The sequence below is a fragment of the Chionomys nivalis genome, chromosome 7 (genome assembly GCF_950005125.1).
Source record: "Chionomys nivalis chromosome 7, mChiNiv1.1, whole genome shotgun sequence".
Classification (NCBI taxonomy): domain Eukaryota; kingdom Metazoa; phylum Chordata; class Mammalia; order Rodentia; family Cricetidae; genus Chionomys; species Chionomys nivalis.
Window position 1 is genome coordinate 36,725,619 of NC_080092.1, and position 27,305 is coordinate 36,752,923.

Genomic DNA, 27,305 nt, shown 5'->3' on the forward strand with positions numbered 1-27,305 from the left:
TCCTTTCAATGCATTTAAGCTTGACACATTTAAGCAATGAACCTCTGCTATTTACTTCCTCTATAAATAAACTACAAAAAATATAACCATTCACATAAATAGCTTAAGGGAAAAGTAATCTGGATAACCAAGTAGCAGAGATACACTGTTAACTCTACAGTCCCGATATATTTTGCTATATCTGGTGGTGCTACTCACATTCCTAGATGTAGTAGGTTTACTGACAAAGTATACAGACAAAGGTTAGACTTCTAGGAATCGTTTCTATAGTTCAAAATCCATTAGAAGTGAGGATAGCGTAAATAAGGTCAAGTTTTAAAAGAGGAGGCCTACTTCTAATTGTTGATGTTTCAAAACATGATGGGAAAGGATGCAAATGTCCAATCATCATGCACAAAAGAGAGACGACTTATGAAAGTGACCTGCTGGTAGGAATGCAAAGCCACATCACCTGTGAGGAAAGTCTGGAGACTACCAGATGAAGGGAAACAACTACCACCTGTGGGGTGTATGAAATACAACACAGCAGTGAGAAAAGAGGGTCTTGAGCCTGAATTCCAGCTCCACCAATTATTAAATGGGCTAAAGTTAAGCAAGCTACATACCCTCTCCAAGCCTCAATTTGCTGAACTACAAAATGAAAACAATCCATAAAATTATTAAGGTTTAAATTATGTTAGTATCTGTGAAATGCTTATGACATGGTCTGGCACAAAGACTCTAGAATGTAATTATCAAATCAAACCATGTGATGTTATATCACGCTATCAGCTGTTTAAACAGTCTAAAGTCAGGACATTTTAAAATACATAGCACAGGCACAACAACTGTAGTACAATATAGTATTACCCGTGAGCTGGAGCCAGGTGTGATGATTCACAGACACAACCCCAACAATGTGGAACACAAACAGAAAAGAGGAATTTTATGTCAGCCTGAACTATAGTTGACCTAGACTGTATCAATAGTCAAATTAAACATAATTTCCAGTTTTGACCACCAGAAGAATTGTAAACAAGTTATTTTATACGCACACACACACACACGTTTGGTTTCATTAACTATAAAATGAATACAATGCCATTAGCTCAGTATCATGCTTGACACACAACAACTAAAAATTAAAATATTTCATTATGTTACTAATGAAATAGATTTATTATAAGCTTGTATAAGGACCATCCACTGTGGTCCCAATTTATGATGATTTTCACAGTCGTTCCTATCTCTATCTCAGGATATCCAGTTCAAATAACAAATTATACCAAAATTCTAGTAAAATTATAAATTGCATGGTCATCCTTGTTTAAAATTGAAATGCCTTCAGATTTTTCCCTATATTTTGTTTTCAACATGTTCTTTCTTTTTTTTTTTTTTTTGGTTTTTTTTTTGAGACAGGGTTTCTCTGTGGTTTTGGAGCCTGTCCTGGAACTAGCTCTTGTAGACCAGGCTGGCCTCGAACTCACGGAGATCCGCCTGCCTCTGCCTCCCGAGTGCTGGGATTAAAGGTCAACATGTTCTTTCACCTCCTCCTTCCGCCTCACTAAAGGACTAGCTGGAAACTCTTGTATCCTCTTGCCTTTGCCTTCCAAGAGTTGGACTTTAAAATATCCCACCTCCCCAGTTCTCTCACAATTCCCTTTTTGGTAACAGCATCCTTTTGCTCCTCCAACACACCATTACCCATTTTCAACCCAGGCTCCAAGTGTAAGATTTCTCTTTAATCTCATGTTTCAGGACAGTGTCATGTTTTCCAAATTTAATCTTTCTTATATTTCTATCCGAATTCTAAAATAATGGTTAGCGATGTAAATATATGACCATCACAATAACATTAAAAAGTTAGTCCTTCAGAGATAACTACATTTTAACAGGGACTCCTACAAGACAATGTTTAATCCAAACAATAATACCAGTTGGGATTTCAGGCACTGTGACTGATGGGGAAGCTCAGCCAATCACATCTGGCTTGGGTGTGGCCACCTGGAGCCAGGATACTTCAGTCAGGACTTGATAATAACTCTAAATTTTCTTTAGGTCCCCATAATATTATCAGCACCCCCAACCAGCTGGAAGTAGCCTGGAATACTTTGCCCACATTCCCAAAAAAATGGACTATGGATATTTTCCTTTTTTTTTTTGGTTTTTCGAGACAGGGTTTCTCTGTGGTTTTGGAGCCTGTCCTGGAACTAGCTCTTGTAGACCAGGCTGGTCTCGAACTCACAGAGATCCGCCTGCCTCTGCCTCCCAAGTGCTGGGATTAAAGGCGTGCGCCACCACCGCCCGGCCTTGTTGTTTTTTTTAAAAAATAAAATAAAATAAAAAAAGAGGGAAAGTGAAGTGGTGCGGGAGAATTATCTGTATGCTGTCAATCATGTTTTAAATAAACGCCAATTGGCCAGGCAGGAAGCATAGGCAGGAAAACCAGACAGGAAGTAGAAATGATGCAATGAGAAGAGGAGAATTCTGGGAAGAAGGAAGATGATTCCTCCCACTCCTGCCCAGACTCCAAAGAAGCAAGATGTGAGCTGCCCTGCTGAGAAAGGTACCAAACCATGTGGCTAACATAGATAAGAACAATGGGTTAATATAAGCTACAAGAGCTAATATGTAGCCTGAGCTAATGGGCCAATCAGCTTTATAACTTATAGAGATCTCTGTGTGATTTTCTTTGGGGTTTGCCGGCTGTGGGATACTGGGCAGGACAGAAAACCCCAACAAGCCGGCCCCTTCATGTTACATGTGACAAGGTGAATGGAGCTTGCTGAGGGGCAGTTTTCCCTCTTCAGATCACATAATTTGGGCAGATTTTTACTTGCTTGCACATTAGTCCTGGACTTCTGAGTTCTGTCTTTCACTCCATAAGGCTCCTTGGCTTGTTTCCATCAGCTGAGCTCACTAAGCACACATATATTGATAAACCCACACTCCCAACCCAAAGCTCCTCAGCCCTGGTGCCCTTCAGTCTGAATGCACACAGCCTACCACAAGCAGCACATCTCCACCAAGACTTGTGACCTCTGCCCTCAGCTTAACTCCACTTTTTCCTTACCACTTTCCCACCTCAATTCCATCCATCTTATTTTATTCCATTTTCTCTCTTCTACTTATTTCCCAAGCAAAAAACAAGGGCATCTTTCTTCACTCCTACCTTTCTGCTTTGCTGTTCAAGGCCAGACACTACCAAGATCTCCCTTAGCTATTTTTACAATGTGATTGCCACCAAACCTGACAATCTGAGTTACATCCCCAGAACCTATTAGGTAGAAGAACAGAACCCTTTGTAAATTGTCCTCTGACCTCCATATGCATGCTATGACACACTCAAAACTGCTCTTTCCTATGACAGGCAAACATACACATATACATACTGTTGTAATTGATTTAACATCGCCATGAAGAAAAGTCACGCCATGCAACAAGGCTCACATAGGAGGTTTATTGGAAGAGGAGAGACAAGGGGCAGAGACAGGGTTTCTCTGTGTAGCCCTGGCTATCCTGGAGCTCACTCTGTAGACCAAGCTGGCCTGAATTCACAGACATCCACCTGCCTTTGCCTCCTGAGTGCTGTGATAAAAGGTGGCGGGCACCACTACCACCCAGCTTTCTTTCCCCCCTGAGACAGTGTTTCTCTGTATATTTCTGACTGTCCTAGAACTTGCTACATAGACAAGGCTGGACTCAAATTTAGAAAACCACATGTCTCTGCCTCAGAGTATTAAAGGTATATGCTACCATGACTGACCTGTCACACATTATTTTTGAATATTATCCCAACCTATCTCATTTCAGCAAAATAAATAAAGATAAACTGAATTTTAAAAAAATACATAGCATGTGGAGATGGCTCAGCAAGAAAAGTCCTCGCACAACCATGAAGACATAAGTTCCAATCCCTAGTACCCATGTAAAGCCAAGAATGGTAGTACATCTCTGATCGCAATGTTCCTACAGAGACAGAAGCTCAAGAAAACCCACAAGGCAGCCAGCCTGTGAACAGGAGACCCTGTCTCAAACAAGACAGAAAGAGAAGTGATACCCAAGATTATCCTCTCACCTATATATACAGCTGTGGTAATACACACCTGCAACACACACAAGTCTGCAACCAAGTTACAAAACCAAACAGTACATTTAAAGTATGTATTAATTCAACTCTATAAAAATCCAGCAGTAAAACAGAAAAATAAAGATTTATAGTTACATCCACTGCCATACTTCAACCATTCACTACAGACAGGAAACACTATGAAAGGTTTTTACAAATGCTTGCTTATTTCCAACTGAAAACATGAGGCCTGACAAACCACTTTATGTAAACAAAATTAATTGTTCATGTTTAATCTAACATTTCAGAACATATCAAATCAAAGTTGAAAAGTTTTTAATATTACCACCTTCAAAATATACGACATGCAAAGCCATGTGAACAAATAAAATGACAGAAGGATGTTCACATTCTCCTAGACATTCCCTCCTGTACTTCAGGGGCAGAAAAGTTGCTTTTTTTAAAAAAAAAAAAAAATCCCCTACATTTTCCAGATTGTTTCTCATAGTTAACAAGTGGAACGTAAACAGGGCTCTGCCTAAGCAGCTCCTTAGAGGTAGGAGCAGAAGTGAGCCCGTGAGTGGGAGGATCCGCAGAGTGTTTAGAAGCTGCTGCCACCAGCAGCAGACTCAGCTCTTACAGCCACCTGCCAGTTTCAACTTCCTGACCTCCAGGACACAACTATGGCCTGTCTTCTTGAATATATTAACTCAAAAGTGACCTCGATTCTAACTCTTCCAGACCACCTGTTACCTTTTGTGGGGAGCTGGGGACACTAAGACAGTTTCACATGGTCCTGACAGCCTGAAACTCCTGGTCCCCCAATCTATGTACCTTGAGAATGACCCTGAATCCTGATCCTCCTGTCTCCACCTATCCAAAAATTTTATCACCACCAAATGTCCTATATTAATGGCCTCTCTGAAACAGGGACTGGAGTTTGTTTCACAGAAGGAACTCTGAAAACTATGGTTGGAGTCTGTTAAGTTTAAAACAAGCACTGCCTGTATTTATCCCTTCATCCCATCTTAGAAGCCTAATAGCAAGATTTAGTATTATCAATTAAATTTGCGAGGTCAGTATGAAGAATTACAGGTTCTCTTATACCTAGCATGGTGACACATGCCTGAAACTCCAACACTTGGGCTAACTCAAAAAAAAGACAACAAAGTTCTGTCAGATGTGATTGGAATTAGTTTATGAATAATGCATGCCAATGAAAAGAACTGATGTAAAATACTAACACTCCATAAGACTGTGTGATCTTGCTTTTCTAAGTTGAATACATTTCTGTTAACATAAAGAAACAGCTGGTTGTTGTTTTTTTTCTTGGTGACACACACACATGTGTAAACCCAGCACCCGGAGGCTGGAGCAACAATCAGGAGTTTTGATGCCAATTTGATCTACACTGTTAGACCGGTCTCAGAAACAAAACAAAAAATAAAACAAAACAAAAAAACCTAAATAAATAAAACGTTCTTTTTTCTCTGAAGCAGTCCTTTGTGTCCTGTCTGCCCCCCACCCTCAACAAATACTTCCCCCTCTCCCTTGTTCCCTTCCCTTCTTTGTCTCTTATTCCCTGCCCTCTGTCCCTTTAGGACAAATATATCTGCTTTGTGCTGAGAACTTGACCTTGGGGTGTCCTGTGCAGACCACCAGTCCCTTCACCTGCAAAGCCTCTTTGAGCAAGAGCCTCCTTTCCTGGGTAGGTGTAGTGACCGCCCCTCATCAAAGAGGCCTCTCTACAGCAAGGAGAGACCATCACAGAGAACCACAAATGAGCACAATCCAGAGACTATGAGTGACCCAGCCCCAATGGGTACTCTCTCTGTCACCGCTCCCACCTCTATGGCTCAGAACATCAGGGAAGAGGGGGTGGGAAGCTTATGTAAGAGTCAGAATATGAGGAAGTCAGCTGTGAAACAGTCTCTCCCAGAAATAGCTGCATAAACAAGATGAAAACACTGGCAATATCAATGGTCAGGTTAAACATAAGGGGGAAAATTTGAAGTTATTAGTCAGCTTTGAAACCATATACATAGAGCCGGGCAGTGGTGGCGCACGCCTTTAATCCCAGCACTTGGGAGGCAGAGGTAGGCGAATCTCTGTGAGTTCGAGACCAGCCTTGTCTACAAGAGCTAGTTCCAGGACAGGCTCCAAAACCACAGAGAAACCCTGTCTTGAAAAAGCAAAAAAAAAAAAAAAAAAAAAAAGAAACCATATACATAAAAACAGCCTCAAAGGTGATTTTTTTTTGTTGTTATTTGTTGTTGGTGTGTGTGTATGCGCATGTGTGTGTAACAATAATAAAAAAGAGGCAATCAACTTGAAAGTGGGAGGGGTTGAATAAGTAGTTAGGAGGTACTGGAGGGAAGGAGGAGTGATATAATTCTATTTCAACTAAAAGTTTAAAAAGTAGGCCAAGTGTAAGGGTATACACCTTTAGTCCCAGCACTCAGGAGGCAGAGCCAGAGACAGACAGATCTTGGAGTTTGAGGCCAGCCTACCCTACAGAGTGAATTTCAGAATAGCCAGGGCTACACAGAGAAACCCTGTCTCAGGGAGGGGGAAAAAAGGTACACACACACACACACACCAGACCAATGAAACAACTAAGTGGGTCTGGGCATTTGACCCAAGTTCCATTCCAGGAATCCACATGGTGAAAGAAGAGAATGACTCCTACAAGTATCCTCTGACATCCACATGTATGAGTGCACAAACACATACATAAGCAAACAAACAAGCAGATAAATGTGAATTTAAAAAACATACTGGGCTATTTTTGTTGTTTTTGAGACATGGTCTCACTATGCAGCCCAAGTTGGGGTCTCAGCAATCTTCCTGCTTTGCCACCGAGGACTAGGACTACAGGATGGTGAGCAGGGTCTGCACAGTCTCCCTCGGAGGGTCTCCAGGAGCAACAACACACACACAGCTGTCAGTTCTGATGAAAACAATGCCTTCTGGAATCTGAGCACCTACCTGAAGCTCTTTTACACTTTACACGTTTTACATATAAGCAGAAGGAATACTCCTCATGATGAAAAGTATACATTTATAGTTATATAAATATATAGCTTATGTTAGCAATTGTTATGCACCTTACATAACTGTGTGTTCTATACCTGTCTATGACCAGCAGCACAGCTTTGAATCTCAGGACTGTGGATTTGAGCCCCACGTGGGTGCCAGGTAATGTGGGAATGAACTCTTGAGATTAAGTCTGGCTTATTAAACAGGCGCACAATAAAAAGTATACTCACAACACAGAACAAAGTCCTAACTGCTGCTGCTGCTTCAGCTTCCAATCCTCTCATTCCCATGGGAGATCATGGAGGTCCGGGGAATGTCACCAAGCCACCACTGACAGTGACCCTCCACAGTCCAAGAGCAAGAGTCCTCCCCATAACCCCTGCCTTTTACTGGGGTATCTGGGCCACATACCACCAGAGAAGACCACGCCCATTGGGCCAAGACACCCCAATACAATTGACTGTCAGACTAAATTCCCACAACACTGTAGCCCTGGCTGTCCTGGAAACTCACTCGGTACACTAGGCTAACCTGAAATTCAGAGATCCACTTGCTTCTGCCTCCTGAGTACTGGGATTAAAGGCTTGCACCACCATGCCCAGCTTGACATCAGATACTTTTTATTTTTTTATTTTTGGGGGGACAGGGTTTCCCTGTATTGCCCTGGTTGTTCAAGAACTCTCGGTAGACCAGGGTGGCCTCAACCTCAAGAGATCCAGTCACCTGTGCCTCTCCAGTGTTGGGATTAGAGACAGCATGTGCCACCACCACCCGGCCAAAGTCAGATACTTTTATAGTCACAAGACCACTCTCATTATCAGGGAGATTAAACAGTCATCACAAATACGTATGAGCTCACCTAAATTTCACATGCTTCTAGTTTCCTGACCCCAGCGAACTTTCAAGAACTCCCAAGACATTTAACACAATAGGTACAACAGAAAGGAAATGGAATGTTATTAACATCTTCCACAAGCCAAGTGCACTGGGTGTCACCTCATTCCCAAGAAACCTATTATCCTTTCTTAACTGAAAACAAAATGGAACCACCAAGGGTAAGAGGACTTGCCATGCCACGTCCCAGCACCTCCCAAGCTCATTAGCTAAAAACAGCTGCCCTTCAATAGCCGTTCTACCACTTTGTTGTGCAACTGATGAAAAGCCTCTATACCAGGGGTTTTCAACTGTGAGTTGAGATCCCTTGGGGGTCAAAGAACCCTTTCACAGGGGTCGCATATCAGACAGATATTTACATTACAATTCATAACAGTAGCAAAATTACAGTTAAGAAGTAGCAATGAAATAATTTTATGGTTGGGGACCACCACAAACATGAGGAAGTGAACGGGTCGCAGCACTAGGAAGGCTGAGAAGCACTGCTCTCTATACAGTATGTACCACTTTCACAAAAACAAGGCTAGTATTCATCAAAGAAATGTAAAAGGGACAGTGATTTCCAAGGAAATTTAAATTTAAATGTGCACACGTCTTGATCCTACTAGTTAAAAGGCTCATAGAACATCAAAGAATGTAAGAGCTGGAAGAGGGGAGGCATGCTGTGAAATACCGTCTTCCGTCGCAGTCAAGAACTCACTGTGTCTGTGGTTACCTCAACAAAGCCAGTGAGCACCCACAGAGCAACACTAACAGGACTCAGTAGGTTATTATCACAAAAAGGAGAGGACATGAAAAAATACAGGGAACATGTGATCAAGATGTATTGTTTTTAATGTAAAAAATTGTCAAGGAGTATGTAAGAGCAATTTTAAAAAATAACATGCCAAAATTCACTCTGAATTTAAACTTTAAAAAAAAAACCAGCAGTATTTTAAGCATCAAAAAGTATGGAATAATCCCCAACATTTTTCTTAAATTTAGCTAGTTAGTTGTCTGTGCCTTCCAATAGACAATTGCATATGTGTTCATAAGCAGGTCGTGTTTTTAGGGACATTCTCAAGGGACTGTGAGTCCCTACTACAGACAAGAAGTGCACTACTTCTCAGTAGAAAAAGACACATTCACAACACTTTTTATTCTTCTTTACCACATAACAGACAGTTTGAGCAGCATCCGTACAACCAAGGAAATAGCATGAGAGTGAGAAAACGACCACAGAGGAGACAAAGACTGCAGGACTGTGGACAGGCTGTAATGCAAGAAATTAGCAGTCCATCCCAAGTAATTAATCACGCTGGTAAAAGACTGGTCATTTAAATCGTACAACCCTAAGGGATCTTGTATAGCTGTAACCACTGCTACTTTGTTATTATTTTTTTTGTGGGGTGTTTGGGAAGGAGAGACGAGACACGCGGGGGGTTGGGGAAGGAGGGACAAGACACGCGGGGTTGGGGAAGGAGAGACGAGACACGCGGGGTCCCACGTGGGCGAACTTTAATGGGGACAACAGGTAAGGGACGGGGGTGAAGAGACGAAAGGAGGGGGGGGAAGGGGCGGGTTAAGGTGTCTCCCCCTTTTTAAGGGGGAGCTCAGGTGTGTCTGGGAGAAAATGTCCTGCGCATGCGTGGCTTTCCATTGTACCGCTGGGATTCGTAGTCCACTGAGGCTGTATTTTCTGCGCATGCGTGGCCTTGTCTCCAAAAGAACAGCATACTTAAACATGCAAACATCTTCAAGATGTTGGCAAGATTGGAACAGGGGTTTCCTGAGAATACAACACACACGCACACACACACACCCCACAGGTATTTCTACATGTATGAAAGAAAAAACAAATCAAACTCTAATGTAACAATTCTTACATGCTAAACTTTTTTCTAAGAACTCCTAACATAAAAAGTATAGCAGTAACTAATGAAACTGTCAACTGCAGATAAGTGCATTCCAATATAGTCTTACAGATCTTTGACTAAATACATCTCTGAGTCTGAAATGTATGGCTCAATGGTAGAGTGCTTGCCTAGCAAGAACAGGACCCTGCCAGAGTCTGATCCCCAGCACGGGAGGTGTATGTGTGTGTGTGTGTGGGGGGGGGGGGTTCTTCTAAAATTACCTTTTTTGTCACATTTATTTACTTATTATATGAACACACATATGCACCATGATGAAAATGTGGAAACTGGAGGGCACTTTGTGGGAGATGGTTCTCTCCTTCCACTCTGTGAGTCCTAGGAATTGAACTCAGGTTGTCAGCTTGGCAGTAAGCACTTTTGCCTATTAAGCCATCTCAAAGGCCAACTATAATTATTTTAAGATTAAGGCAACACCAGACTTGAGGCAGACAAAAATGTATGAGTTTATCTTACAACCTTTATTTTATCCTAGGGCTATTATTAAAGTAATCCAACTGTATATGGAATCATAGTTTTTGTTAGACAACATAATATAATCAAACCACTGTATGATAATAAGAGAGTCCTTAAGAAGAAAAAATAACACTACTAGCCAGGCCTGATGTCCTAGCACTTGGCTAAGTGAAGGCAGGAGAACCAGAAACTCAAGATTAGCCACTACATAGGGAGTTCAAAGTCACCCTCTGGGAAAAAAAGGCGGGGGGGGGGGGGATTAGAAGTTAATTCTTGTCTTGAGGTGTTAGTCACAATCTACTCTCCATAAACACAAGACAGAAGAGAAGAGAAAGAACATGAGAACCCTGAGACAGGGTCTCTCTATATAGCCTACACTGCTCCCACTCTCTTTTCTAAGGTTTTCCTTCATTTTCATTCAGTATTACAGAATATTTGCATGCTATGGAATAGTAGAGAACCACAGCTGAGAGTTCTTCTATGAGTCAGGAAAATATTTTTTTAATGTTCTCCAAGTCCCCAGACACATAACAGGGACTGACTCCAGTCATTCCTATCTCATTCCATGAAAGCAAGTCTGGCAATTCTTTTTTCCTTATCGTTACTATTGAACCCACAGAAATACACAGTGGACACTCCAGGGATGACCAAGCACAAGCCCACTATGGTGAGGCCAGGAAGACTCTTTTTCCCCCCAAGACAGGGTTTCTCTATAGTTTTGTAGCCTGTCCTGGAACTAGATCTGTAGACCAGGCTGGTCTCGAAGTTACAGAGATCCACCTGCCTCTGCGTCCCGAGTGCTGGGATTAAAGGCATGCACCACCACCACCCGGCTCCAGGGAGACATTTGATCCACATCTCCACACCATGAAATACACTTTGAACCTTACCCAGCTCCTTCAAGGTGACCTGGCCTCCCCTCCTTCCCCATACTCTTGATGCTCCTGCCTCAGAACCGCACCAGTCTAACACAACTTTACCTGCAGCTTTACCCTTATCCAACAGATCCTCTCTCGTTGAATAAAAAACAATGCCTTTTACGGTGGTGATATTTTGGCTAATAGCCAGGCAGAATAGAGCCACGTGGAAAATCCAAGCAAAGATAAAGGGGAAAAGAAGGCAGAGTTGGAGAGTCACCAGCAGCTACCAGGGAAGCTGTGGGGTAACATGTCATGAGGTTCATGGTAAAATATAAAATACTAGAAATGGGTTAATTTAAGTTGTAAGAGATAGTTAATAATAAGCCTGAGCTAACAGGCCACACAGCTTGTTATTAACATTAAGCCTCAGAGTGGATATTCAGAAACTGGCGGGAGGGAAACAACCAGTTATACCTCATATGGTTATGAAAATCAAGTCCAGATTATGACCACATACTAGTTCCACAAAACAAATCAGTGAAAATATAAGTTATTACATATTAAATTAAAAATACAAAAATGTTTAAATTAGTTAATAGAGAATTTATATTTACACAATAATTCATTCAAGAATTTCTAAGCCACCTATTTCAAACTTTTACCTAAAAAGTTGTTTTACTCAACAGAAAATGATGCCTATAGCTTTAGTAAGATTTCTTGTCTCAGCAGAACACTGAAAATTGACATGCAATTAACTCCACTGGCATCCTCTTTTCTCACTAAACTTAAGCTGCAGTTTAAAATGCAATTCAGAGACTGGAGATGTAGCTCAGTAGGGTAACTGCCATGCAAATGCTAGTCTCCAGCAGTCCAAAAAAGAAAGCACTCACAGACATCCCCACATTTTTCATTTAAGAACACAAATACATACATCCATACATTACATGCTACTCAAAAGTCACATACATTACTGTAACTAGCAGCTAATACACCATGAAAACACAGGGCTTTTATGTGGTGGCACACCACCACTCCGCCCTCATGTCCCCTCTCTGCTTTTGAGAGAGGAGTAAACAGGAAGTGCCGTCTGACACGTATAGTCATCAACTCAACTTCTGTGCACTGAAATTACCCCCTAAAACTCTGAGAACTGCCTGAGCTTTTGACAAGAAATGGTAACAATACTGCAAGAAGAGACTGGTGAGGTAGTCCAGTAAAATGTTCCGCATCAATCCCCAGCACTCATAAAATCCATGCAGTAACACACACCTATAATCCCAGCACTGGGACTGCAGAAACAGCCAACCTGGGTGAATCTGCAAAGCCCAGGTTCCAGTAAGACTGTCTCAAACAGGAGGGAGTGGAAGGAAGCTCAAGGAACAACATGTAGAGGGTAACCTCAGGGTTACACACACGAACATACAAAAAACTACTGCCAAGGTTATATAAGTGACAGCAATTGCTTTTCTTTAACAAAAGTTTATCAAAGTAGAAAGATGGTGATGTATTTATTGGCTTTCAATCTCATTTCAGCCCACAGTTCTGGTAAAAAGCATGGTACAACATAGTCAAAGCTGGAATGTGTAAGTCCATGTAAGTCACCAACACTCAGCCTTCAAGAACTGCATCTTGAATTAAGGGCAGTGCTGGTGCACGCCCTTAAACCCAGCACTTGGGAGGGAGAGGCAGGCAGATCTCTGAGTTTAAGACCAACTTGATCTACAAAGGAAATTCCAGGACAGCCAAGGCTACACAGAAAAAGATCTGTCTCAAAAAACAAAACAAAGGGGAAAAAAGAAGGACAAATGTTGCAGAATTATTTGTTTACACTGTGAAGATGTGTCTTTGCCAAAGCACCTGCTGATTGGTTAATAAAGAGCCTAATGGACAATAGCTAGACAGGAAGAGGTTAGATGGGACTTCTGGGGACAGAGAAGCTGTGGAATATTAGTTGAAGATATGTTACATTTGTTTATGCTGTAGAATATTTGTTTAAAGATGCAAAGATGTATTGTATTCTTTTATGTTGTGTTTAACTCTGAAGCTGTGTTACTTTGCCTGTCTAAAACACCTGATTGCTCTAATAAAGAGCTAAATGACCAATAGCTAGGCAGGAGAGGGATAGGTGAGGCTGGTGGGGAGACAGAATAAACAGAAGGAAAAGACCATGAGAGAAGCAAGAAAAGGAGGAGAGGAGAGGCTGTGCCAAGGGTCAGCCACCCAGCAACACAGCCAGACATGAAATAAGAAGGAAAGAAAAGCTATACAGAAAGAGAAAGGCAAAAGCCCAGAGGTAAAAAGTAGACAGGAGAATTTAAGAAAAGCTGGCTAGGAGAAAAGCTAACCTAAGATTGGACATTTGTAAGTAATAAATCTCCATCTGTGTATTTATTTGGGAGCTGAGGGGAGGGAGGCAGGGAGGGAGGCAGGGAGGGAGGCAGGGAGGGAGGCAGGGAAGGAGGCAGGGAGGGAGGCAGGGAGGGAGGCAGGGAGGGAGGTAAGGAGGAGAAAAAAAACAACTACACAGAGAAGACTCTGGGAAGAAGAAAGGCAGGGTTGCCAGCCAGATGCAGAAGAAGCAGGATCAACAGCATAGAAATGAGGTAATAAACTTCATGAAAGAACGTAGATTAAAAATTATGGATTCAGTTATAAGAGCTAGTTGAGAACAAGTCTAATCTAAGGTTAAGCTTTCATAATTAATAAGTCTCTGGTTCATTATTTGCAGACTGGCGATCCTGATGAGAAAGTACTACATGGAAATATGCAGTGAGTACCCTCAGAGAGTTCAAAGTAAGCCAGGTGTAGTGGCTCAATTCATTTTAGCACTCAAGAGGTGGAGGCATGAGGATCTCTGAGTTTGAAGCCATCATGGTCTACACAGTGAGTTCCAGGATAGCCAGAGCTACATACATAGTGTGAGACTCTGTCTCAAAAAAATAAAACCCAAACAAACAAACAAACAAAACCATTTAAGTTTTGTCAACTCCTTCCAGATCACATTCTCATCTCTGTATTTCTTTGTCCTACTTCTCTTCATTTCTTCTGCCCCTTACTATTTGTAAATCTCAGTGTGTTTTCACTTTCATATCAAAAATAACTAGTTTCAAACTTACTTTTTCCTCTTCTATCTTATTTCCACTAATTCTTTATAGGACTAACCTTTCAGCTACAGAAACGCACTCTTATTTAGCAAATGTGAGCACCTTCCACAGCCACCCACTGTCCAGATACTGAGATGCGTTCCAGAAAATGAAACAAAGTTGTATCCCTAGGGGCACAGACAGCACAACTGTTTACTATGGCCAAGGAATTCAAAGAAGACTAGAGAGGAGTCCGCCAAGGAAAAACTAGAACTTGAGCTCAGGGCAGTCCAAACAACAGAGGGTCTCATAACCGCTGCAGTTACTCTGGTTTTCATTTTCTGTAACATAGAGAGCCACCTGTTGCGATTTGCTTCTGTTCTGTGATAAAGCACTGTCCAAAAGCAACTCTGGCTCATTTAGCAGCTCCTGCTTGAGTTTCTGCACTGACTTCCCTCAGTGATATACTATGACCTGGAAGTATAAGCCAAATAAGTCCTTTCCTCCTCCCAAGGTACCTCTGGTCCAAATGTTATCATAGCAGCACAAAGGAAACTAGAACACTACTGAAGGCTCTTCAACATAGAAGTAAAATAACTAGGCTTTCAGTTTAAAAACATGACCTGGCTGCTCTGCTGGAAACAGGACAGGAGAAGCAGGAAGAGAATGGCTGCTTAGAGAGTGACAGGACTTGAAGATGGCAAACTGGGTGCATTTATTTTTGAGTGGCATGTGCCTGTTTTTGCAAAGGATCAAGCACTGGGCCTTGCACATGCTTAGCAAGCACAGCCACCAAGCTGTGTATCCCTAGAGGCCCTGCATTCATTCTTAACATGGCTTTTAAAGGAGATAAAATGCATGTATTTCACAGCACCTTATTTGAATTCAATGTGGAGTACCAAGAGGGTCTGCTAGGTCTTCAGCCACAGGCACTGACAAAGATGACATTTAGCAAGATGAGGAAGACTAGAATGGAAACAATGATTAGGGAAGATTAGGAAGGAAAATGAGTTTAATTGTGATGTTTGTTAAACAAGAAAAACCTATTAGCTATCTAGTTAAAAATGTTGAGTAGGCATATGGATCTACAAGACTGGAGGTTAGAAAAAGATTCAGACTAAAGATAAAATTCTCGGATTGAAATACATGGTAATTCTCACTAGATAGGATGAGATCACAGAGTCTAAATATAAATACATCAGAGGTCTAAACATAGAGCCTGGGAACACTGCCTTTTTTTAAAAAAAAGCTAGGGCAATAAAAAGGAACCAAAAGAAGAAGCTGAAAACACACAGCTTTATCCAGAAAGCAAAGGAAAGAAAGGCTTCAAAGACAGGATTATCAGTCAAACCCAATGCGGCCATCTCCACTGAAATCAGAAAGGAGAACTGACTAGGGAGCCTACCACTATGGCTACTGCTAACAACCTTGAAAAGAGCAGACTGAACAGGTGAGGCGCCGGGAGAGACAAGCAATAACTGTTAACCAAGAAACAACTTTTTTAGAGCAGTAACTAAGGAAAGAGATGAACATGTTGTTGAAAAAGGCTTTTTAGAAGATGGGAGATTTTTCAGCACTATCTACATATGATTAGAGTGACCCAGTGGAAATAGACAAAGAAATACAAGCTGGATGAGATGGAAGAGTGGAGCAATTAGTATTCTGGACCAAAGGAAGGAACATAAGCAAGAGTGGAAGCAGAAAAAGAAGATGTAGAAGATGTGAACAGGGATGTAAAATGGCCAGGAAACGTATTCTCTCTGCTTTCATTCTGAGTATACAAGAAACAAGGTCATCAGCTGGAACGGAAAAAAAGGGGGGCGGGTGCAAGAGATGATGCAGAGGTGTAAACAGTTGTTTAGGAGAAAGAAAGCACTGACCAGGGGAAAGCACTGGGATTACAGACTGTGAGAGCATGTAAGGCTGGCGGGGCCAGTGGGCATGAACTGAGAAGAACTTGCAATGGTCCAAGTAAGGAAACTGCTATAAAGGTTGAGGGTGAGTGTGGTCAGGTGAGTGCAATAACACAAGGATGGAGTGTAGAGAGAAAACAAAACAATAGTGGACACACTGGGTTCAAACCAGATGAAGAATACTCAAGAGACATTATGGAGAAAGGGGCCTTGACAGCAAAATGATGCTAGCAGCAATGGACTGTGAGTTCCACACACAGGGAAGCACCCTGAAAGTGGCATTACCAAGAAGGTGGGAAGGGAGGATGTTGAGACCCCAGGGAAATGCTGAGATCTATGCTGTATGAAGTCAATTTAATGGACTATACTTAGTTCTATTAACATGTTACTCAGCTAATTTAGAAGCTAACATAAAACTCCTCCTTCAGCAAACTGAGTCTATACTGAGCACAGTAATTAATCCCAGCCTCAGTAGAGGGTGGTTCCCGGGCATGGAATATCCAAGACTACCACTTAACTATATTCCTAGGGCCAGATTCATCTAACAAACTACTCGAAACAAAAATGGCAGATAACAATTGAACCAACTACTTAAAAACTCATCTTTTCCCCCAATCTCTAAACAGGGGAGGATACCATTACTGAACAATTGGCAACATTATTTATAAAACAAAGAAACAAAAAATAAAACCACCAGACATGACCATCTTTAACCACAGCACTCAGGAGGCAGAAGCAAGCACAACTCTGCGAGTCCAAGGTCAGCCTGGTACACACCAGCCAGAGCTACATAGTGATAACCTTCTCGAAAGAAAAGAATATAAGACTAGTGCTGACTGACAGGCAATGGAAGATTTTATTATCTAGGTGCCTAGAAAAGCTACACACTCTTCACAAGACCCAGAGATCAACCTGCATGGAAGGCTTGATGGTACAGTGAGAACGAACCTTGCTTCCACTTAAACCATATCAGGTGGCATCACTGGAGAGACCAGCTGCATAGAGACCTGTGGGTTCCCACAGCAGGGAGGAATAAAACACACGCAGTGCTGGACAGAGTCCAGGTTCATTTTGCTTTCCTATGCAAAAGGTCCCAACAGAAGACTGAGGTGCAGTTCAACAGCAAGTGCTTGCTTCACACCCAGGGCACCCTGGGGTCCATCCCCAATACTAGAAAAAAATAATAAAGTCAAAGTAATGACTTGATAAACCAAATAAAACAAAAAAAAATGAGTTTTGATACATACTTTCAAAAATTCTACTATAAATACGTCATAAGAAATTGTAGCATGAATCTCTAGATCAGTAAACAAATTTGGTCAGGACTCCAGTTCAGAATCCCCTTTGTATGGGACAACAAACCAGCTTCAGTTAACATCTGCTAGGAGGACCAGAAATTCAAGGTCATCCTCAGCTACACGAGTAGCTGTAAACCAGCCTAGGCGTCATTGAGACCTGTTTCAAAACTAAATGAATAATCAATCAATCTATAAGAAGTCAAAAATAAACATTTTCAAATTTTTTTTAAATCCTCTAAGAGAACTAGCAAAATGCTCAGCACTAGTTGCTCTTGTAGAAGACCTGGGTTCAATTCCCAGCACCCACATGAAGATTCACAAGCATCTAAAACTCCAGTTCCAGTGGATCCAATGCCCTCCTCTGACCTCAACAAGCACCACACACACGTAGTTCATGTACATTCATGGAAGCAAAACGCTCAAACATATCAAATAAATCTAAGTATATTTTTTCTCTTATAAAACCTTAATAAAAGGCTGGAGAGATGGCTCAGTGGTTAACAGCACTGGCTGCTCCTTCCAGAGGACCCGGGTTCAATTCCCAGCACTCAAATGGTTGCTCACAACTCCAGTTCCAGGGCCTCTGACACCCTAATACAGACATACATGCAGTTCAAACACTAATGAACATAAAAATTAATTATTAAATTTTAAAAAATTAACAAAATGTTCTAGTCTCATTCTCAAGCAAATAAACATTTTCATGATTAAATGTAACCTAAACTTAGGCCAGCCATGTGATACACACCTTTATTCCCAGAACTTAGGAGACAGAGGCAGATGAATCTCTGTAATTATTTTAGGGCTTACAACTGAGAAAAGAAATGTCTTCTAAATATAAAAACCACTCTTACAAAAAATGAACTACTGCCCCCAACCAATACACATCCCCTTTAAAGCCTTGAAAACAAGTGTATAAAGATTTAAAAGGGATTAATGGAACAAGAAGGGTTAAATCGAAATGGGTGGAGGGTGGAAGGGCAGGGTAGAGGAGAAAAATGTAGATAAATAACCTTTTCAAAAAGTCATATGAAAGCCTATTATTGTAGAAGCTTCCTAATACATACGCGCGGGGGGGGGGGGGGGGAATGGGGAGGGAGAGAGAGAGAGAGAGAGAGAGAGAGAGAGAGAGAGAGAGAATGAGAGAGAGAGAATGAGAGAGAAAATGAATGAGAATGTCCCTTTAACAGGACAACAATGCCCCTACTGGACACTTCAAGCTAACAAAGAACCCAGTGCAGAGGGGAGGGGAAAGGGGCTTGGTCCTGCCACAAGGAGGTGATGGGACAGACTTAGTTGCCTTCCCAGGGGAGGCTTTGCCCTGTCTGAGGAGTAGATGTGGGGTGGGATGGAGGAAGAGGAGAGTGGGAGGAGAGAAGGAAAGGAGAACTGGGATTGGCATGCAAAGAATAATAAATAAATGTTATAAAAAAAATCCACATTGAACTATGAGACATGAAAATAAATTACACCATTTTGCCAATGCTATTGGCTACCCTCCAGAACTTGATGTTAAGACTCTATTGCTGATGAACATGGAGATATTAAGTTGGTATTAATCTGGACATTTCATCACTACTAGTTAGCTTTCATAATTCCAGAAGGTACTATGAACGCTACTGGAACAGAAAAGTAGTCATCAATCTTACCAGCTGTGAGCCTTTCAAACAACAATAACAAGTCTGGCAAGAACATTATAGGGGCAACGAACCACTTTCTAACTGGATATAAGTCCTGCTTCATAAGATGAAACTCGTACCTGGCACCACTACTGTTGGGTTAAGAACCTGTGGCTGCTCACAGGCACTGGGAGAGAACCCACCACTATTATTCTGCTAAATGGACAAAGTATTAAACGGACTCCTAATAACATATTGTTACACCTATACATTAATGCATCTCTCATCCCTCATCAGAGAAGCTTCTATTTGCAGTAGATGGTGATTAACACAGAGACCCACAAGTGACCCAGGTGCAGAGAATAAGAGAATACAGAATGTTCAGCCCTAAAAGACACATCTGCTCCCAAGGCTCAGGGATCATTTCAGAGGAACGAGTAGAAAGACTAAGAGCCTGAGGTGGTAAGTGAGCACAAGGAAACAGTGTCCGTCAGACACAGGCAAGCAGTTCCACACATGAACTCACAGTAGCTGTCACCGCATTCATTAAGCCCAGTGCAAGCTCAAGCTAGCACAAAATCCCAGCATGGGGAGGGGAGGAGGAGAGGGGAGGTGAACTTGAAGTCCCACTCCTAGCAGCTTCTAAGAGAGGGGAATCAATTTCCCCTAAGTGTTGTCACTAGTCACCAATCCAACAGGTCATACACCCATAGCTATAGAGGCAAGCCAAATTAGACTTGGTGAGGAGGGGAAAAAGTTGGGTTGGTTGGGAAGGGGAGTGGGCATGGGAGGGGAGGAAAGGAGTAAATATGTCAAAACTCAATCGTGCAGAATTCTCAAAGAACCAACTAAGGGAGGGAGGGGAGGGAGGGAGGGAGGGAGGGAGGGAGGGAGGGAGGGAGGGAGGGAGGGAGGGAGGGAGGGAGGGAGGGAGGGAGGGAGGGAGGGAGGGAGGGAGGGAGGGAGGGGGAAGGAGGAGAAAAAAGGGAAAACTCTCCACTAACATTTCAACATTTCAAATATTCTAACAGTTACAAATAAGATCATCCTGAGACCCAAAGAAAAACTCAAAGATAGGGTAGTACTTTAAAAAGAGTATTTTTTAAATATACCAAAAATTATGAATTCTTATATTCTTAGCAAAGTTGTTTACCATGTTTCAATGCTGTGTCAATAAATCTGAAGCACTTATTTCTTTTAAAAAAAATGTGGATATACAAACATTTCTAACAATTTAATTTTTATTCAGCATCTTAGCTGTTTTCAGTGCACTGGGAGCTATGTCCAGCAATCGCGCTGTGAACTTTTCATCTGCAAAACAGAAATTCCCTACCCATCAAGTTACTCTTCATCAGTCACATCTATATTTAATTACTTTATTTTTACTTATTAATTGTTTCAAAGTTACTTGTTATTATTTTTACATGTATGAGCATTTTGCCTTCATGTATGTTTGTGTGCCATGTGTGTGTCGTGCCTTTAGAGACCAGAAGAGAGAGGGGCATCTGATCCCCTGGAACTGGAGCTACAGACAGTTGGTAGCTGCTGTGTGGGTGCTGGGAATCAAACCAGAGTCCTCTGGAAGAGCAGTCAGTGCTACTGAACTATCTCCCGAGAACCAGACACATCTATATTTAATAAGTACTTTCTGCCAAGGAATTCTACCTCCTGTTTATTCCACCTCCACCCCTCCACCCTTTCCTCCCTCTTCCCTCTGTTCGCACGCATGCACACACATGCATACAAGTACACAGACACGTTCAGACAGAACAGTTCATCCTCTGACCTCATGACCCTCACCTTCTCTTTCTGAACACTGCTCACATTTACAGAAGAAATGCAAATAGCTTAAGTCACAAAGACAACCCACACACGCACACATACAAGCTGCTGTTCAAGCCACAGTGATCCACCAGCCCAGGTGACTGTCCATCTGGAACTCTCAGACAGGAAGGAGCCTTAGGCTCAAAAGCATCTAGAAGAAATCTCTAGAGTAACAATCACTGGTTTCAGATCTCTGTGGGATTATTAAATAACCAAACGAGAGTCCTCCTTCCATCGGCCATGGGGAACTAATGTAGACCACACTCTTGTGGATCAACCCTTGAGCAAGAAGTATTTTTTTTTTTTTGAGACAGTGTTTCTCTGTAGCTTTGGAGCCTGTCCTGAACTAACTCTTGTAGACCAAGCTGCCCTCGAACTCACAGAGATCTGCCTGCCTCTGCCTCCCAAGCACGGGGATGAAAGGAATGTGCCACCACCGCCCGTCCTGAGCAAGAAGCATTTTATAACAGACATCACCACAGTCTGTTCAATGCTCTTTACTGGCTCGGTAATCACTTACCTTAATGTTTCTTACGATGCAGGGCAGTCATGGTATGTTATCTAATAACTTCCTACAAGAAATAACCCTTCTAAAACTATCACAACTCTCTACCACTAAAACTTGAGGGGTTACTTATACTTATTATATTGGTCCTAGGAACAACCACAATGAAAGAGTGAACGGCCAGTAAGTCAAAAGTCAGAAAGTTCTGTTTTAAGGTACTCACGACTTCCTTTGTTACTCCTAAGAATAGCCATAAAAAGCTAACAGCCAATGTCTAAACTTGGAAAGTCCTATTTGAATGTTTGCACAGTCTACACAATGATAAAATATTTCAGGCACTGGTAAGTCACAGGGCTGACTAACTTCAAAAGCTAACTGTAAAAGCCGTATTAAATCTTCATTACCTTGTAATGAGGGAGAGAGACTTTGCAGAACATTAATTTGAACTTCTGACGGAGTCAAACATCATTCAATGATGGAGACATTCTGCAAAATGTATCATTAGGTGATTCCCTCACCATATGACTATGATAGAGTATACTTTATGAAAGCCCAGACACTACAGCATTCTGCAGACTGAAACTATATAGTGTATATCCCCATATAACTCTTCCTACAAGAAATATAACATTTAAAGAACTGACAGGGCTGGAGAGATGGCTCAGCAGTTAAGAACACATATTGCTTTTGCAGAGGAACCAAGTTTGATCCCTAGTACCCACATCTGGTGACTCACAACTACCTGGGGATTCCATCCCCTCCCCTGGCCTCTGTCAGCACTTACTTTCACTGATGTCCACATACTCACACCCAGACACATAAATACACATAATTAAAAATAAAAACAGAGATCGGGCAGTGGTGGCACACCCCTCTGTAGCCCCAGCACTCAGGAGGCAGAGGCAGGGGGAATCTTTGAGTTTGAAGTCAACCTGGTCTACAGAACAAGTTCTCAGAACAGCTGGGGCTACACAGACAACCCTGTCTCAAAAAATAAAATTTTTAAAAAATTAAAAATAAATAAAAACAGAAATCTTAATTTTTATTACTTATCTGTTTGTTTTTAAAAGAGAAACTAAGAACTGGGGAGATGGCTCGGCTGTTTAGAACACCAGGTTGCTCTTGCAGAGAATCTAATTTAATTCCCAGCACTTATTTGATGGCTTGGCTTATAACCATCCAAAACTCCACTTCCAGGGAATGACACCCCCTCTAACCTTCATGGGCACCAGGCACAAGTATAGTATATATACATACATGCAGGCAAAGCATTTTTATACCTAAAATAAAATCTAAAAAGAATCTTTAAAAGAGAAAGAAAGGTGCTGGAGAGATGGCTCAGCATCTAAGAGCATCAGCTGCTCTTCCTGGGGACCTGAGTCCAATTCCCAGCAACCACATGGTGGCTCACAAACATCTATAATGGATCCAATGCCTCTGGCACGCAGGGGTATATACAAATACAGCACTCGTATACACAAAATACATGAATAAATTTGTTTAAATCTTTAAAGAGAGAGAGAGAGAAAAACTATCATGATTCTACCAATAATATGTGGGGCTATTTGTATTATTGCTACAAAAAAAAAAAAAAATCCCCCACTGGAAACTGAATCACTACATACCTAAAATCGGAACATTCTAATCAAACGTATATTCACTTATTGTTACTAGGAACAGCCATAAAAATTCAAATCTTTTTACCAGAAAGTCATAATGTGGCACATAATTTCAATGCTTTTAAACTCTACAGGAAAATATAAAAAAAAAAAAATGAAAACGAGTTAGGGCTGCAACTGAGGTGGAACACATGAGGCTTTGGTTCAATCTCACACAAAAACAGTAACAACAACAGAAACTTCGTTCATAAGGAAGGCAACGCTACTCTCTACCTCTTTCTTCATGGCGATGCGGCAGTGCACCATGCACTACTGTCCCTTCTTTTACACAGCACTGAGGGATCCAAGCCAGGGCTTCATGCGTGCTAGGAAAACTCCACCAACTGGGCTGCATAGTCTTCGCCATTTGGGTTGGTTTTCAGAGGAGGTTGGTTGGTTTTTTGTTTGTTTGTTTGTTTTGTTTTGTTTTGAGGGGGCTATTTTGTTGGTTTTATTTCGAAATCGGGTCTCATGTAGCTTGGGCTGGACTGGAACTTGATACGCAGCCAAGGATAACCTTTAACAACTTCTGATCCTCCCGCCTCTACCTCCACCTCCTCAGTGCTAGAACTGCAGGAATGTACCCCAATTTACGCAGTGCTGGGGCTCAAGCTCAAGGCCTCATGCGTGTTAAACACACTGGCAACTAAGTCATATCCTCAGCCCACATCCTTTGTTGTTGTCCCCAGGCTCTGTTCTCTGGCTCTGGCTGGCCAGGAACTGGCTATGTAAACCATGCCGGCCTTAAACTTCCAGAGATCCACCTAACTCTTACTTCCCAAATGCTACGATTAAAGGTGCACCCCACGATGCCGAGCCCACACCCTCATTTTAAAGAGCAGTTTTATCATTCCTAGCTGTCATACTGGCAGGGAAGTCCAAACAGCACCATATATTATTACTAAGAATCCTTCTCCTGTCAACACTACCTGGTCAATAAATAGTATAGTCTTTTTAACTGGCTAACAGGGAGCCAAACCCCTTCTTTTGTGGTACTGAAGATGGAACCCAGAGCGTAGCACATGCATGCTAGGCAAGTGTAAGCCACGACACCAGCGCTGTTGAAAAGAAATGAACTAAAATAAAGTGACTAAAATAGCCAAAAGAAAATAAAGCTACCAATTTATCTTCAAGTGCTTGGGGGTTTTTTGCTTTTGTTTGTTTTAGTCGATTATACCTCAAGCTGGCCTCAAGTTTGCCAAACAGGCCAAAGAGGGCCTTGAACTCATGATCCTTCGTCCAACCTCACAGGTGCTGGCATTAAGGCTCAAACTATCACACCAGTTTGCGGTGCTGATGACTGAATGAGGTTTCATAGCAACTAACCCACATTCCCTGGCCATCTTTGAAGATTTTTTTTTTAATTACTGTTTTGGAACCATGTCTATATGTCACCTATGTTCGAGTGCTTCATACAGAGCAGAAGAGGGCGTCATATTCCCTGGAGATGACATTACAGACAGTTGTGAGCCATCCGGTGTGGGTGTTGGGAACTTAATTCCAGTTCTCTAGGAGATCAGTAAGTGCTTGTTTAACCACTGGATGGGGATTTTTTTTTTTCCTTTTGTAGCTCAGGCTGGCCTCAAAATCACACAGACCCACTTTGCCTTCTGAGTGCTGGGCATGTGACACCACCACCACCCAAGGTTGATTTGGTTCTTTTTTTTTAATTAAAGAAAATGTTATGACAAAGATTCTTACTGAAACACATCTGAAATCACACTATCAATAAAAACACTGCATCCAAATCTAGTTCAGAGTAGGGAAAAAAAACACCATCTTGTTGAAACCACTCTTCCTGTCACTTTATTAAGCGGACAAATGAAACTATAACCCAATAATCTTAGCCTTAAAGAGTTACTTATTAACTTTCAAGTAGACTGCTATGAACTAACACTTCCTGAAGTTCACCAGCCATCTTTACTAAATGAAGTGGAGCCGAGGTTTGAAGCAGTCCTCATTTACTACATGGACACCACAGAATGAACTCCATGCTCAAGCTTAAGAGAGAAATGGCTTTGGGCTCTGTCCCTTCCACAAAGAACATCCAACAGCAGTCTCTGCGCTTCATATGTGTTCGGCGATGTTTACCCACCAGGAAGACGTTAGGTCCCTCCCCTAAAAGGTCAGAGCTCTCTCTGGCTCCTACAGATTCTCAAGACCCTCAAAAGCACACACGCTTCTTCTACGAAATAGAAAGCTAGGCCTCAAAACACACCCCAACACCTTTACAGAAGGTGTTTCTCACTTTCAAAGAAGATGAGAAATAGGATCTGTCAAGCAACAGAAAACTAAATCAACTTCTCTCAAAACCCCCACATCTCAAGCGTACTGTCTACAAAGCTGGTGATAATGACTGAAAAAGTTACCAATAGTGTCCGTGGAGCGGGAGCCACCATCGTCTTCACCTGAGTCAAGAGTTGTGTGCCTAATCTTACCAGTAGGATCAGCTGCTCTGCCTGGTGACTCGAGATGCATTCATTGCACCAGTATTTTATTGAGCACGTATTATACGGTAGGTCCTTTAATAAAGCATTTACATTTTTCTTTTTTCTTTGTAGCGGGCGGGGGTACCGAGCATTGAACCTCTGGGGACCTCCGGCGTGTGAGGCAAGTTCTCTGCCACTGAGCCTCACTCCCAGGGCCAGAACGTTTCAATTCTGAGCTCAGCGCATCACCACCAAACTCCTCCGCGAAAGGTTATCAGCAGCAATCACTGCTGCTGAAGAGGAATTCCCGGGGTTACGCGAAATCAGCCGGCCAGGGGCTGCTTCTCAGCTCGGAACGCGACGTCAGCGAGCCGCTACCTACCACACCCGTTAGTAATGCTCACCACCACCACGGCTGCGAGCTCCCGGTGCAACAACCTGTAAGAGTCGCGGCGGCGACTGTGAGACGGCGGCCCGGCTTCCTCTCCCGGGGTCCCCGGCAGGCCGGGCGGGAGTCGGGGTCCGGGAGCCCGGCCGCTCCGCGCCGGTCCAGACTGGCCTGGCAAAGGGCTGGGGGAGGGGTCCGCAGAGCCTCCCCCGTCGGAAGGGTACAGGCAACGGTGGAAGCCGACCTCCCAGAGAATGAAGAGCACCACACGCCGGTCCTCGCGTGAGGACCTCGCCCAGACCTGGAAAATGGAGCCGCCGCAGCCGCAGCCCCAACCCGCAACCCCGATCCGCAGCGCGGGGAGGCCCGGGCCGCCCTCTCTCTCAGCCTTCCGGACGGCGGCTCTGCACTTGGCGCCTCTGGCCGCGGGGCCACCGCGGGGCCCTCTCCACACTCACCGTCGCCTTTGTCTCGGTCGCCAGCTCCGGCCGCGCGGCTCCGAGCGCCCGGCTCCGCCGCTCCTAGGGTCTCCACACACCCGCAGCTGCGCTCCCGGCTTCGGGCTCCGCCCTCCCGCCCAGGCTCGCGCGCGCAGAGGCGGAGCCACAGGCGGTGTGTACGGCTGCGCGACCACGCCCCCAACGCAAGGACACGCCCTGCCCCCCCCCGTAGGCGGGCTGGATGCTGCGAGGTCCCGCCCAGTGAGGGGGCGGTGAGACCCCCCCCCAGGGGATGCCAGGCGCGCGCACAAAGTGACCCGATGGGTGGGCGGTGGGGAAGATGGAGAACCCGGCCGCGGGCCACAGCCCATTCCCATCTAGATGCGGCAAATGGACGCGCCGGGCAAGCGGGGGCGCTGTCGGGCAAGCGGGGGCGCTGCGGGGCAGAGCTGGCCAGCACCAGGTGTCTCTCAGCTGGTAGCAGTTGAGACTTCTTTGCCTCAAAACCTCGGTCACATTACTTTTAAGGAATCAGAATCACTGACTCACTGGCGGGCATAGAGACAAGAACATTTATGTACCTGTCATTTGAAATATGTGAAAAGTGTCCAGTGACTTCTTGTGGAATCATTTTTTGGTTTGGTTTTGTTGTTTGAGACAGGGTCTCTTTGTGGCCCCGAATGGAGTCAGACTCTCTATGTAGTTAAGACTGGCCTGGATCTCGTGATCCTCCTTCAGCCTCCTCCCAAATGCTGAGATTACAAGTGTGTGTCACACATGCCTAAGGTCTTTTGGGGTAGAATCCTGGCTGACTGGAATTCACAGGAGTCCTCCTGCCTCAGCCCCCACATTCTGCTTTATGACTACATTAGTTGTACACTTTATGTACCCAGAAGCAAGAAAAGAGTGGAACGTCTTTCACTTGAAATCTAGCGGGA

The 27,305-nt window shown here is 43.1% G+C and overlaps 1 protein-coding gene across 3 annotated transcripts in view; it reads right to left on the reverse strand.

The window, feature by feature from the left end:
• Cdc42se2 (CDC42 small effector 2) overlaps positions 1-26,542 on the reverse strand; it is a 72,196-nt gene extending 45,654 nt beyond the window's left edge. For 2 of the 3 annotated variants that reach the window (XM_057776192.1, XM_057776190.1), the window contains exon 1: positions 26,386-26,542. The gene's annotated coding sequence lies outside the window, so the exon portion shown is untranslated. The remainder of the gene's footprint in view (positions 1-26,385) is intronic. The other variant, XM_057776191.1, reaches the window with a different exon arrangement.
• Positions 26,543-27,305: the final 763 nt, after the last annotated feature.